This window comes from Pelophylax lessonae (assembly GCF_965119305.1).
Source record: "Pelophylax lessonae genome assembly, chromosome: 2".
Lineage (NCBI taxonomy): Eukaryota > Metazoa > Chordata > Amphibia > Anura > Ranidae > Pelophylax > Pelophylax lessonae.
The window spans coordinates 721,007,588-721,021,945 of NC_138769.1; the positions used below are offsets into that span (position 1 = coordinate 721,007,588).

Here is a 14,358-nt window from a genome sequence, read left to right on the forward strand (position 1 = left end):
AGGCTGTGATTGTTCGTTCTGAAAGTCTCAAATTACACTTATTTGAGGAATAAGCATCAAGAAAGGTTTAGTAACAAAACATTTTACTTTTCCTCCTAAAAATAAACCAACGGTTAGAGGAATTTAGCATACAGTAAGCATGTCAAACATTTCCCTTCCTAACAGTGCACTTCTCTAATACCAAAATTTGTTGACGTCAAATTAATTATTACCACGTGGATTTCTATATTTTTTTGTTATGCAATGGTATACCATAAACTTAAAGAAAAAATTATTATTGTTCACCATGGTTAACCTCCTTAGCGGTAATCCCGAGCGTGACTCGGGGTTGGTTTTTCATATCAGGAGCGGTAACCCCGAGTCACGCTCGGGGTGGATTGCAGAGAGCGCAGCGGTGTCTCTTACCTTATCCTGGCGATCCAGCGATGATCTCTCATTGCTGTGACCGCCAGCCGAGAGTCCCGCCGCTCGTCTGTCGGTCTCCGTCGCTCTGATCACTTCCTAGTTCCGTTCCCTGCAGCAGCAATGCTGCATGGGAGCGGAACTAGAGAGGGAAATTAAAAAAAAAATAAAAAAAAACGTTGCACAAAACACATTTATATTATATATATATATATATATATATATATATATATATATATATATATATATATATGTGCATATATATATATGTATATATATATATGCATGCATATATATATATATATATATATATATATATATACATACACCGGTGTATGTATATATGTATATGTATATATAATGCATGAATTATAATCTAATCAATAATATAATTTTATTATATATATTATATATTAAATAATAAAATAATATTATTGATTCGATTATAATTCACGTATTTGTGTTTCAAATTTATCACATCTGGGATGTCTACTAGACTCTTGTTTTGGTCAGGTTTAAGTCAGTAATTACTAAGAATTGTAGGCCTATAATACAGAACGCCAAATTTCCATGAAAAGAATTGTACCGCTTTTGGTATGTAATTCCTGACATAATCATACCGCCAGGGAGGTTAAAAAATGAGCAGCTCAAAAATAAACATTAGTAATTTCTCATTTGGATACAAGAACCCATACGTCACCCATTCTTCACTCTTCTCGCCCATTCGGAACATTCCTCAAAAACTGGTTTTCTCTACAAAGCAAAACTGATAGTTAAATTTGTATGACAATACAACTATTTACAGTCCCTCTTGCTATTACCTGTGTCACAGACAGAAGAGGGGGGAGGGGGTTTGTTTGCTAAAAAGGCACCAGCAAATATATTGTTTTTTTTTTTTTTAAAAGGTCAGTGATAAAGAAAGAAAAGTCGGTGACACAAAACCTTAATGATAAAAGTTCAAAATTGCTTACGATTTTTTTTTTTTTTAGGGATAGAAATACCATTTTAGTCCTTAAGGTCACACTTTACACACCAAATATATATTTCCTTGCTTCTAAAAGCTGCCATGACCAGTATAGTACGGCAAAATCACATCACTTTAAAACATAAGTAATAAACACAAAACAAATTATTATGCAACCAATATTCATTCAGTGTTATGAAATGCTTTGCTGGTACAGCACCTTTAGGAACAGTGTTAAAACGAACACAACATAACGATTCATGGATCTAAGGTTGCCCATACACGATACAATTTTCATACAATTTCCCAAACGTAAATTTCATCTTTTTTTTTTTTTTTTTTTTTTTTTGAGATTCCCCTTACCTTGAGAATTTCCCATTATCTAAGCTCAGAATACAAAGTGAGATCAGCTGAGTTTGAAGGTTTATATATATATATATATATATATATATATATATATATATATATATATATATATATATATATATATATATATATATATATAGGGGTGGTGAGGTCAGTATTTAGACTCTATTGGAAAACCTGGTTTCCCAACTTATGTGGTTTCCTGCGTCTTAATAATCCGATTTATATATATCCAACTCATGGTTTGCTGTTAACTATCCTTTGGTGGGCAAGTGTATACCTTCAGGCTCAGCTTAATATCACATACAATCTCCACATACATCTATACAATGGCATGGCGACTAAAAATACAGTTAAATGTCTATACAGCAATATATACAAGTTTTGGAGGGAGAATTCACTATCACACACAGTACTGCTTCGTAAACGGGTTCCAAACCCTGGGATATCAGACCCCATCTTATCTTTGGAGCTTCAGGCCCTGGAGTATCAGACCCCATCTTTGGGAATATCAGATTCCCGGGAGGTGCTAAAATTAGCGGTTAACTGGGTACCGTTTATCTGCTCTGACAGTATAGGGTAGTAATAATAATAATAAAAAATATAATTACTTACCCCATACTGTGTTTTTGGCAGATCCAACTTTCTGACACCAAAACTGTTAGCTCAATTCTCGTCAGGAGGCAATCACGATGATATACAGCCCTGCAGTTGCCAACCCCCCTAGATAGTGAATTCCCTCTCGTCCGGCTGGGAGTTATGACGACGAATTCAATTTATTCATAAACAGCATTGAGGACGGGATCTGTAGTTCAATATCAGTTTTTGCAGATGACACAAAATAAGGCAGGGCAATAACAGCACAGCATGAAGCAGATATCCTACAGAATGACCTGGACAAAATAACGGAGTGGGCAACGACTTGGCAAATGAGGTTTAACGTGGAGAAGTGTAAGGTTTTGCACTTAGGGACTAGCAACATAAAAGCACAATACACGTTAGGAGGGGAACCCCTGGGAGAATCAAAAATGGAGAAGGATCTAGGAGTATTGGTGGATGATAGACTAGGCAACAGCATGCAATGTCAAGCGGCAGCTGCCAAAGCCAGCAGAATATTAGCATGCATAAAGAAAGGGATGTATTCCAGAGATAAGACTATAATCCTTCCACTTTATAAAACTCTGGTCCGACCGCATCTGGAGTATGCTGTCCAGTTCTGGTCACCAGTCCTCAGAAGGGATGTGTTGGAGCTGGAGAGGGTCCAGAGAAGGGCAACTAAACTGATTAGGGGGTTGGAGGACCTTGATTATGAGGAGCGTCTGCAATCGCTTGATTTATTCTCCCTGGAGAAGAGACGCCTGAGGGGGGACATGATAGCAATTTTTAAATATCTCAATGGGGATCTAGGCTTAGAAGAAAAGCTGTTCAGTCGCAGGGATTGCATGAGGACTCGGGGGCATACAATGCGATTAGAGGAGAAGCGTTTTAACCTCAGGCAACGTGGGGGGTTCTTTACTGTTAGGGCTACAAGATTGTGGAATTCTCTACCACAAGAGGTGGTTTCTGCAGGTAATATGGTGGCTTTCAAAAGACTTCTAGACGTACATCTCAAGGATCAGAACATTCAGGGGTATGCAAGATGATTACAGCCACACACACCTACACAGGTTGAACTGGATGGACTATTGTCTTTATTCAACCTCACCTACTATGTAACTATGTAACATAGCACTCAAACTTAGCGCAGTCACAACTGATTTTATTGCAAGTGTAGCTCTTATTTAAGGCACGTTTAAGCGGAAAAAAACAGCTTCAACTGGTTTACAATTCATCAGTCAAATTAACAATAGCACATCTCAGACAGAACAGTACATGAAAGGGCCTTTTGCTTTCGCCATGCATCTGTGTCAATATGAGGTGTTCCCATATCTGAATTTGTGTTTTGTCGGAGGGTTGCCCCGTCTGCATTCAGTTGTCATGTGTTAATGTAAGCAATTGTCAATTGTTTATGGGTGGCGTCAGCAATCTCTTATGCAAAATGTCCAACTGTCAAGTGTTCAAATGAATGAATGGACAGGTGGTTTAACATGTCGTCTAAATGCAAAATATAGCTGTCTGCTGTCCAGGGTGGATGAATGGGTGTCAGTCTAGCTCCTTACTATGTAAATGCAAGGGCCCATATTTCAACATGGAATGGGCATAAGCTGAAATATATATGAAATGTAATAAGGCATGTTAATACAATCTTTCAGTATATATTTCACTTTCTGCTATAAAACCTATCCAATTAAAAAAAATAAAATTTCTTTAGGCCAACATGTTTTCTGCTACGTATTTTTAGTAAAAATAAAATCCCAATAAGCGTATATTGAGTGGTTTATGCAAATTTTATAGCATTTACAAACTTTAGGATATAATTATGGAATTTTTATTTTTTTATACTAATAATGGCGGCGATCAGCGACTTATAGAGGAACTGCAATATTGTGACAGACAATCGGACACTAACTGGCATTTTTGAAGCTCAGCAGGACCCAGTGACACTATTACAGTGATCAGTGCTAAAATATGCACTGTCACTGTACTAATGACACTGGGTGGGAAGGGATTTAAACATCGAGGGCGATCAAAGTGTTTAATGTGTGCTTAGCCAGTGTTTTTGTGTACTGTATCTGCTGCTTTTACTAGCAGAAAAAATTAACCACTGTGTGAGGTGCTTTTACTAAGGGTGGTGATGGATTTTATTCCCTTTGCAGGGTCACAAAATCCATTCCTTCCCCCCTGTCAGAACAGAGATCCTTGTTTACATAGGCAGATGTCTGTTCTTTGTGTTTTACCAATGATCTGCAGGTGCTGGCGGACATTCAGTGCCCAGCACCCACATATTGGCTTCGCTGTGATTATTCACATCAGAAGCAGCCCACCGGTGCCGCGCGCCCCCTGTTGGTGGAAGTGCAAATTCACATATATATGTGCGTGATTCGGGAGGGCCGCCCTGTAGCAGTAAATCTGCTATAGGGGGGTTCAGAAGTGATTATCTGGAAAGGTACCGGGCTGCCTTGGCTATGGCAGGAGGGATCAGACACCCACAGGACATCCTTTCTTCTTTCCGTTTACCTTATCAATCTTCAAGTCCATTATGCATTGATGCCAGAGGGTGGGGCTGGGGTTTTCATAAAATAAAATAATCTACTCCGAGTGGGGGAAAATAAAAAAATATATATATTCAAATGTAGATCAGGCTTTTTGTTTAGAAAGCTCCTTACCTGCTCCCCACAGTCTCAGGCTGAGTTCACAGTGCTGCATGGAGCGGCTCACAGCAGGGGCCCGGTGCGTTCCTGTTCACCGTTTTCAGGTCCGATTTCAGTCCGAATTTTTGGCTTGGTCCTTGTGGCAATGCCCATCGTGCACACGACATTCTTGGCTTTGGACTAAGGCTTACTGTAGCAGCACAAGAATTGGAGCCCATACTGTTATTACCTATATACCTTCCTCTTTCCTTCTTTGGGGATTCAATATATTCACCTGGATTCCCTGCGGGTCTCTGATACCACAGTTCCCAGAGTGGACATTTTGAGCAGCCCTCGGTTTTCCACCTCAGTTTCCAAACTCAACCGTTATACTTGGATGCACCGGCCCCTGAAGAGTGGTTGGTTACCACGAAATGCGTTGAAAATTTTTGGATGCACTCTGATTTTATTTATGGCTCAGTGCACTTCATCCATCTTTCATTTTACTATACTATCCTGCTTTTAAGTGATCTTATGACATGAAGGATATACGTCCTCTACCACATAATGTTATGGTGCTATGGTTGTTTTTTAGGCATATGATTGGTCACATGTTATCTGTATGTTCACAGACCTATATAGGTATCAATGTGGTTATGCTATGCCATTTACTGTTCAATACAATCAATATATACATTATTGTCATTGCCTCATTTTTTAGCCATGCTGTACATGCCTCAAAGTCCCAATTCTCTCCTTTTTGCACTTTGATCCAGGGATGGAGATGTATATACCTCTATACATATATAAAATCCAACAAACCCTCCTTTTAGCCAATGAAACGGACCAGAAAACGTAAAGGACTCCTGTACAATTCGCACCCGAGCCACTCCAGAGATATATGAACCGGCTCCATAGAGCCAGTCACAATCTCCTGAAGTAAATTGGATGCGGGGAAACCTGCATCCAAATCGCAATAGTGCGAACCCAACCTAAGGCAGGCTATGCATTATATCGTTTTTTTTTTTCCATTCAGCCACCAGGTTGAACGAAAAAAAAAATGTCAGTTTCCCCATGCACACTCACTCGAGGTGGATGGGGGAATCCTTCCTGCTAGGGCTGCAACGGCTCGTCGACGTGCGTGAACGGTGTCGACGCACCACGCGTGACGTCACACGCCCCCTGCTCGCATTCCCGGCTGGGCAGCTGCATTGATTGGGGCCGCTGCAGGCTGCACTGCCCCGCCCCCAGCCCCCGCTGCGCTCCAGTCCAGAGTGTCCGGCTCTTCTACGTCAGCCGCTGTGAGCGGCATGACGTCCCGGGGTGAGCTGACTCTCTGTGGCTGGAGACTGCCGCCAACGCATATGATCCCTCCCACTGTCCCACACAGAGGAGACGTCACACGCCACTCCAGCAGCATCATGTGATCGCAGGTGAGCCTGAGTGGTCTACACTGGGAGGGGGGCTTACTAAGTGGTCTGTACTAGGTGGGAGGGCTTACTGAGGGGTCTGCACTAGGTGGGAGGGCTTACTGTGGGGTCTGTACTAGGTGGGAGGGCTTACTGAGGGGTCTGTACTAGGTGGGAGGGCTTACTGAGGGCTCTGTACTGGGAGGGGGGCTTACTGAGGGCTCTGTACTGGGAGGGGGGCTTACTGAGGGCTCTGTACTGGGAGGGGGGCTTACTGAGGGCTCTGTACTGGGAGGGGACTTACTGAGGGGTCTGTACTGGGAGGGGGGCTTGCTGAGGGGTCTGTACTAGGAGGGGGCTTACTGAGGGGTCTGTACTGGGAGGGGGCTTACTGAGGGGTCTGTACTAGGTGGGAGGGGGCTTACTGAGGGGTCTGTACTGGGAGGGGGCTTACTGAGGGGTCTGTACTGGGAGGGGGGGCTTACTGAGGGGTCTGTACTGGGAGGGGGGGCTTACTGAGGGGTCTGTACTGGGAGGGGCAGCTTACTGAGGGGTCTGTACTGGGAGGGGGCCTACTGAGGGGTCTGTACTAGGTGGGGGGGCTTACTGAGGGGTCTGTACTGGGAGGGGGCCTACTGAGGGTTCTGTACTAGGTTGGGGGGGGCATACTGAGGGGTCTGTACTAGGTGGGGGGGGCTTACTGAGGGGTCTGTACTGGGAAGGGGGCTTACTGAGGGGTCTGTACTTAGTCAACTAATCGGAAAAATAATCGCTAGATTAGTCGACTGACAAAATAATCGTTAGTTGCATCCCTACTTCCTGCTGTGCTATTGTGTTATCACATTGGGGAGCCTTCCCCCCCAATAAGAACATGATGATCAGTGTTGTCGGCTGTAGCCAGCAGCACTGATCATTTAGGAAAGCCCAACAGGCTGCTTGTACAGAAGTTGATTGATAGATCACAACTGTACAATCTGGATCCTCCTACATGGATCAAAATTCGACCAGTCCCGGCTGTACCGGATGAATTTCAATCCATGTGGGGCTGGCTTTACTCTTTATAAGGCTTAGTGTGATTAGGAGAATTTGCATAAAGTGCCAATCTATATACACTGGTGTGGAAGGGTGAGACAGATGGAGTCTCTGACATGTCAGGTATTCTATTGTTGTCAATGATGGGTAGGACAGACTGGTAATTTTCCTGGGCCTGTCAATCAGCTATTGGTATTTGTAGTCCTAAGTAGGTGGGAGAGATTGGTGTACCCCCACCTGCTAACTAGCTATTGTAGTCCTTGTTGGGCATAATTGGGATTGGGATTCTCTGAGCCTTTCAATCAGTTATTGTAGTCATTGGTAGGCGGGACAGATAAATATTCTCCTGGCCTGAGAGTCTGCTATTGTAGTCATTGGTGGTGTGGGACAAATTGGGGTACTTCCACCCATCAGCAAGCTATTGTAGCCATTGGTAGGCGGGACAGATAAGTATTCTCCTGGCCTGAGAGTCTGCTATTGTAGTCATTGGTGGTGTGGGACAAATTGGGGTACTTCCACCCATCAGCAAGCTATTGTAGTCATTGGTCAACAGGACAGACATCCGCTGTTGTCATTGGTAGCTGTCTGTTGACAGTCTGGAGCTACCCAACCTATCAATCAGCTGTTGTAGCCATTGGTGGGTGGTACAACCTGGAGCTACCCAACCTATCAATCAGCTGTTTTAGCCATTGGTGGGTGGTACAACCTGGAGTTACCCAACCTATCATTCAGCTGTTGTAGCCATTGGTGGGTGGTACAACCTGGAGTTACCCAACCTGTCAATCAACTGTTGTAGCCATTGGTGGGTGGGACAGTCTGGAGTTACCCAACCTATCCGGTATCTGTTGTAGCCATTGGTGGGTGGGACAGTCTGGAGTTACCCGACCTGTCAATCAGCTGTTGTATCCATTGGTGGGTGGTACAACCTCGAATTACTCAACGTGTCAATCAGCTGTTGTAGCCATTGTTGGGCGGGACAGATTGGAGTTACCCAACCTAATATTTTGCTGTCGTAGCCATTGGTGGGTGGTACAACCTCGAGTTACCTAACGTGTCAATCAGCTGTTGTAGCCATTGTTGGGCGCCACAGATTAGAGTTACCCAACCTGTCAAAAAGCTGTTGTTGCCATTGGTGGGTGGTGCAACCTCGAATTACCCAACCTGTCAATCAGCTGGTGTAGCCATTGGTGGGCAGGACAGTCTGGAGTTTTCCCGGCTCATCAGTCAGTTGTTGTAGTCAATGGTGGGTGGGTCCTCCCACTACTGCGAGCAATAATCACTTCCAATTCATATAGGAGAGCTACAAAGTGGGCCATTCTCTCACCCAAGAGAACTACATCATTGGTGGTCACAGGGAAGGGGAGGTAATAGCTGTCACTGGTCTTATAAAGGGGAAATCTGGGTGAGGGAACCCTGAAATGCAGAGATTAGAAGATATTTTTTCAATGGCTGATCAGTTATTGAAAAATAGAATATATTTTCATGGTTTTATATTTCTGCCCAGAGTTCAGCATTAAATATTACAGAGTGTTGCGTGGATATGATAGTAGTTAACATTTTTATTATAAACTTAATTCAGTGTAATTTAGATCATCGGTGTTCTGATTTTCAGTTTTTATTTCCTTTGAAGGGCAGAGGATTGGTCGCCATCAGTACAAAACCGCTTTTGGATAAACAGCTCCTTTACAGGCATACAGGTAAGCTTGTGTTTTTTTTTTTGTTTGCTGTCTTTTTTAATAAAGCACTGATTGTTCAAACCTGTAAAAATGATAAAGCTAGTCATCCATGTTACCAGCTGATCTATACAATCTCCTGTAGAATTTGTAACAGCTGTGTAACGTAGTAGTATTTAAGTATTTCCATAGAATCGCATACATTTGTTAAAAAAGCATCTAAACTAATTTTACACAGCAAGTGTTCTGATTTCCAGGATGCTTATGATACACTTGAAAACGTGCCAAAATTATGTTGCTAGAAGTCATCTCAACATGTTTCGCCTTGCTATATGGCTTCCTCAGGAGGTCATACTGCAACATATGAGTTGTATCATAAAATTAACTGTATGTAGATAGGCATCAAAGGTAAGTATTGATAGCATAAGATATATATATATATGTGTGTGTGTGTGTGTGTGTGTGTGTGTGTGTGTGTGTGTGTGTGTGTGTGTGTGTGTGTGTGTGTGTGTGTGTGTGTGTGTGTGTGTACACACTCACCAGCCACTTTATTAGGTAGACCTTGCTAGTAGCGGGTTGGACCCCCTTTTGCCTTCATTCTTCGTGGCATAGATTCAACAAGGTGTTGGAAACATTCCTCAGAGATTTTGCTCCATAGTGACATTACGCAGTTGCTGTAGATTTGTTGGCTGCACATCCATCTCCCGTTTCACCACATCCCAAAGGTGCTCTATTGGATGAGATGTGGTGAGTGTGGAGGCCATTGGAGGACAGTGACCTCATTGTCATGGTGAAGAAATCAGTGGTGAGATGATTGGAGCTTTGTGACATGGTGCATTATCCTGCTGGAAGGAGCCATCAGAAGATGGGGACACTGTAGTCATGAAGGGATGGACATGGTCAGCAACAATACTCAGGTAGGCTGTAGTGTTTAAATGATGCTCAGTTGGTACTAAGGGGCTCAAAGTGTGCCAAGACCCCCTACACCATTACACCACCAGCCTGAATCGGTGATACAAGGCAGGATGGATCCATGCGCCAAATTCTGACCCTACCATCTGAATGTTGCAGCTGAAATGGAGACTCATCAGACCAGGCAACGTTTTTCCAATCTTCTATTGTCCAATTTTGGTGAGCCTGTGCGAATTGTAGACTCAGTTTTCTGTTCTTAGTTGACAGGACTGGCAACTGGTGTTGTCTTCTGCTGCTGTAGTCCATCTGCTTCAAGGTTCGATGTGTTGGGCGTTCAGAGATGGTATTCTGTATACTTTGGTTGTAACAAGTGGTTATTTGAGTTACTGTTGCCTTTCTATCATCTGGAACCAGTCTTCCCATTCTCCCCTGACATCAACAAGGCATTTTCCTCCACACAACTGCCGCTCACTGGATATTTTCTTTTTTCCACCATTCTCTGTAAACCCGAGAGATGGTTGGGTGTGAAAATCCCAGTAGATCAGCAGTGTTTGAAATACTCAGACCAGCCAGTCTGATAACAACAACCATGCCATGTTCATAATCCCTTACATCCCCTTTCTTCCCCATTCTTATGCCTGGTTTGCATTTCAGCAAGTTGTCTTCACCGCGTCTTGATGCCTAAATGCATTTGCTGCCATGTGATTGGCTGATTAGCAATTTGTGTTACCAAGCAATTGAACAGGTGTACCTAATAAAGTAGCACAGTGTTTCTGTGTGAAATATGTACATTTATACTGCTCAAAAAATAAAGGAACACTTTTTAATCAGAGTATAGCATCAAGTCAATTAAACTCCTGGGATATTAATCTGGTCAGTTAAGTAGCAGAGGGGGTTGTTAATCAGTTTCAGCTGCTTTGATGGTAATGAAATTAACAACAGGTGCACTAGATTGGTAACAATGAGATGACTTTCAAAACAGGAATCGTTTTACAGGTGGAGGCCAATGACATTTTTTTCCCCTACTCATTTTTTCTGACTGTTTTTCACTAGTTTTGCATTTGGCTAGGGTCAGTGTAACTACTGGTAGCATGAGGAGATACCAGGACCCTGGAGGTTGCACAGGCAGTCCAACTCCTCCAGGATGGCACATCAATATGTACCATTGCCAGAAGGTTTACTGTGTCTCCCAGCACAGTCTGAGAGCATGGAGGAGATTCCAGGAGACAGGCAGTTACTCTTGGAGAACTGGACAGGACTGTAGAAGGTCCTTAACCCATCAACAGGACCGGTATCTGCTCGTTTGTGCAAGGAGGAACAGGATGAGCACTACCAGAGCCCAATAAAATTACCTCCAGCAGGCCACTGGTGTGAATGTCTCTGACCAAACAATCAGAAACAGACTTCCTGAGTGTGGCCTGAAGGCCCGACGTCCTCTAGTGGGCCCGACATCCTCTAGTGGGCCCTGTGCTCACTGCCCGGCACCATGGAGCTCAACTGGAATTTTCCATTGAACTGCAGAGTTGACAGGTCCGCCACTGGCACCCTGTGCTTTTCACAGATGAGAGCGGGTTCACCCTGAGCACATGTGACAGACGTGAAATTGTCTGGAGAAGCCATGGAGAGCGTTATGCTACCTGTAACATCGTTCAGCATGACCGGTTTGGTGGTGGCTCAGTGATGGCCTGGGGAGGCATATCCATGGAGGGACGGACAGACCTCTGCAGGCTAAACAATGGCACCCTGACTGCCATTAGGTATCGGGATGAAATCCTTGGACCCATTGTCAGACCATATGCTGGTGCAGTGGGTCCTGGGTTCCCCCTGGTGCACGACAATGCCCGGCCTCATGTGGTGAGAGTATGCAGCCAGTTCCTGGAGGATGAAGGAATTGATACCATTGAAAGGCATCCTGACCTAAATCCAATAGCACAGCTCTGGGACATTATGTTTCGGTCCATCCGACGCCGCCAGGTTGCCCCTCAGTCTGTTCAGGAGTTCAGTGATGCCCTGGTCCAGATCTGGGAGAAAATACCCCAGGGCACCATCTGTCGTCTCATTGGGAGCATGCCCCGACGTCAGGCATGCATATAAGCACCTGGGGGCCATTCAAACGACTGAGTACATTTTGAGTTGTTGCAATGGAATTTCAGCAAAATGGAGTAGCCTGCTGCATCATTTCTATTTCGTTGATTGACGGACACAGCTCCTGATCTTCTTAACTATTGGGTTATACTGCCCCCTACAGGAGTAGGACACTAGGCAGAAAAAAAGTCTGGCTACACCTATGGGCAGTCCCAGGGGGTATACTCCCTCTCTCTGCTATATGTACTCCGTTTTTTTCTGCCTAGCTAGGAGTAAGGACCTAGTTTCTGGGAACTCTGATCCTGGCAATTTTTTCCTTTTTGAATGGAATTTTTTCCTTCTTTTATTATTTTATGTTCTTGTAAGAACTACAATCAACTGCCGGACTGGGCGTCGGACTGGATATCCTAGATCCTTATGGTCTCCCAGTCCGGCCAGCGAGCACGACTCAACCTCAGCTCTGTGCTAGGTCAGCCGCAACATAGCCCCGCTGGACGAGGGCTGCCCAACGAGTTAAATGGAGAACGCGCAGACCTGGTCACGGTATACTCCCTCTCTCTGCTATAGCCACTTTTTTTCTGCCTAGTCAGGAATAAGAACCTAGTTCCTTGCTGGGATCTTTGGTCTTGGCAATTTTTTTTTTCTTTTAGATAGAATTTTTTTCTCCTGGATTTTTCCTGTAAGATCTACAATTAACTGCTGGACTGGGTGACAGGCTGGATAATCTTGATCCTGTGGTCACCCCAGTCTGGCGAGCGCGCGCAGACCTCAGCTCTACGCTAGTTTGGCCACAACATAGCCCCACCAGATGGGGGCTGACCTGCGAGTTAAACGCCTCATGAGATCGCATACGACCGGGTCTCGGCAGCGTTCCTCCTGGCTGACAGCCCCCCTTCGATATCGATAATAGTGAAGCCCTCTCTGCGGCGATTTTGGCAGTGGGAGCCCCTCCTCATCCCCTGGTGCTGACTCCTGGATCCTTTTTTTCCTGATCACCGCTCGTGCAGTGCAGATTCTCCTGGTGGCTGCGGTGCCTGGTTTCTGCAGGGTGGTGAGTCTGGTGGGGTTTTCTCCCTCTCTGCTGAGGATCGATTGGTGCTCTGTGACTGGCAACCAGGTGGTGCTTCCAGAGTGGTGGGGGTTGTCCCTTAGCAGTCCCCCTGGTGACTTATGGCGTCTTTGGAACACATCTCCCCGACCTGATCTCCGCTCTGAGGCTGCAGGGCCTTCCGGGTCCCATCTATCCATCGATGCACTGACGATGGTCCTGGAGTCCCTTGTGTCCCAGGTGGAGGTGGCTTTTGGCTGACGGGTTGGCATTAAGCGCCCCTCGCCTTCTCCTGCCTCATCAGTCTCCTCAGATCCTGAATCTGATTTGGCCGCCGTGGACGTGAGTCACCCTGCTGGGTCTGTGACCACGCACCCTGAATCCTCAGATAGTGAGGATAATTCCTCCGCTTCTGCAACTGCGCACGGAAAGGCACTGGTGGACGCACTAATTGTTATCTGCGCTTGAGACTTAAAGTCGGAGGACGCGGCTGCGACTGAGGCACAGATTCCCTTTGGCACTCGCAAGCCATCCAGAATGGCAAAGGAGTTCCCTTTCTCCTCCTATTTTGACAGAATTCTCACTGAAGAATGGGGACGACCAAAGCATCCCCTTGGGGTCCCTAAGCGAGTTGCTAGGCGATACCCCTATGAGGAGTCCCTTCTTAAGAAGTGGACTGTTCCACCGTTGGTGGACCCTCCAGTTTCCGGATTAAACAAGGCAACCATGATTCTGTTTGAAGAGTCCCCAGCCTTTAAGGACCCGGCTTACAGGAAGGCTGCGGCTGTGGCCCACAAATTGTACACCCTGGCTTGTTTGGCACTGAAGCCGATTTTTCACCATTGTCCTGGTGTCGCAGACTCTGACCCAGTGGGCTAAGCTTTTACGCCGTGTCCTGGAGGGGGAGTAGCTCCCCCCTTCCTTTTCTGAGCTGGCTGACCAGCTGGTCCAGGGGCTGCAGTTTATCTGTGATGCCTCTTTGGATGCGGCTCCGCTAGTGGCTCGGCTCTCTTTCGTCAGTGGTCCTTCGGCGTGCCTTTTGGCTCAAATGCTGGTCTGTGGACCAGACTTCTAAAAAGGCCTTGACTGATCTTTCCTTTCAAGTAGATCGCCTGTTTGGTGTTACCCTGGATGACATCAATAAAGGTCTCACAGGGGGGAAGAGTACCTTTTTTCCACAGGCTACGAAGGGCAAGGACCCTCGTTGTAGACGTGGGCCCTCCTTGGCTCATAGGAA

At 45.2% G+C, this 14,358-nt stretch overlaps 1 protein-coding gene across 1 annotated transcript in view; it reads left to right on the forward strand.

Moving 5' to 3' along the window:
* Positions 1–14,358, forward strand: part of LOC309547339 (uncharacterized protein) — a 58,849-nt gene that overhangs the window by 20,499 nt on the left and 23,992 nt on the right. The window contains exon 2 of the mRNA XM_082247175.1: positions 9,034–9,100. The gene's annotated coding sequence lies outside the window, so the exon portion shown is untranslated. The remainder of the gene's footprint in view (positions 1–9,033; positions 9,101–14,358) is intronic.